Here is a 1,261-nt window from a genome sequence, read left to right as displayed (position 1 = left end):
GGGGTCGTGACGGGCGAAATGGTAGTAGGTATGGCGATTGGGCTTGAGCATTGATGAAGGTGAGTATGATACGACTGATGGGTGTGTGTGGGGTGTGGGCGATAGGGGCAGCGGGTACTTGGCCGGCAGAGGGAAGGCGGCGGACGTTAATTGAGTTGAACGTTAAATTAATTGAGGAAAAGCCGGAACGGGCATCAAACGAGGCAATGACGTCCACAACAACAACCACAGATCATACATAGCATTTGCAACACACATATGAGAAAGCCAACAGGGGCTGAGTAAGGCTGGCAGGCAATGGGATGAACTTGGGTGACGTTCAGGTCGATGAGGCAGGGCGCGGTTGATCGATCAGATCTGCAGATCAACCACCACCAAGATACAATAGAGTCACCACAAAATACATTGCATGCACAACTATTGACCACGACAAACGACAACAAAGATGAGAATCGATAGTGTAGTGAGCAAGGCCCGATGGTGGATGTGGAAGTCAAGGTCAATGAAAACAGGAGAATAAAGAACAATTGAAGCATGACGAATAATGATAAAAAGCAACAACAAGAGCAAAGGCAATGATCAATGAGGATGCATGCCGATTACGGTCAACCATAACAGGCAAAAGCAAACAAAGCAGAACATGAAGGCCGACAATAGCAACAACAAAGCATGTAGAAACATAAACGGCAACGAACAAGGAACATGGATAGCCAACAACAAGAGAAGCAGAGACAATCAGATATTCAATTGACAATGATCAATGATAATCCATTGAATGTCAAACAATCAAACGAGTGACGAGTAGCGAATCATGAAAATGTTGAATGACATTCATGTCACCCACCAACCCGCACATGCGACTCGGCCGAACGTGTGACACGGGCAAGTGTCAATGGGGGGCTGGGGATTGTTAATCAGCATCAAAGACTCAATTCAGGCCCATGCACAGCCATGCGCATGGTGGGGTAAGGGATGAGTATGGTGAGGTGGGTGGGAAAGTGGATGTGGAACAAGGATGGGATGAGACGGGGTGGCAAGGGGGCAGAGAGTGGCAAGTGGAGTGAGTGGTGGTCGGTGGGGAGAAATGGAGTGGGGCTAGGGTTGATGAGGCATCAGCTAGGGTTAGGGTTAGGGTTAGGGTTAGGGTTAGGGTTAGGGTTAGGGTTAGGGTTAGGGTTAGGTAGGTAGGTAGGTAGGTAGGTAGGTAGGTAGGTAGGTAGGTAGGTAGGTAGGTAGGTAGGTAGGTAGGTAGGTAGGTAGG

This window comes from Thecamonas trahens (assembly GCF_000142905.1).
Source record: "Thecamonas trahens ATCC 50062 unplaced genomic scaffold supercont1.16, whole genome shotgun sequence".
NCBI classification, from domain to species: domain Eukaryota; order Apusomonadida; family Apusomonadidae; genus Thecamonas; species Thecamonas trahens.
The sequence above is the reverse complement of the archived record's forward strand: the minus strand, read 5'-3'. Positions refer to the sequence as shown.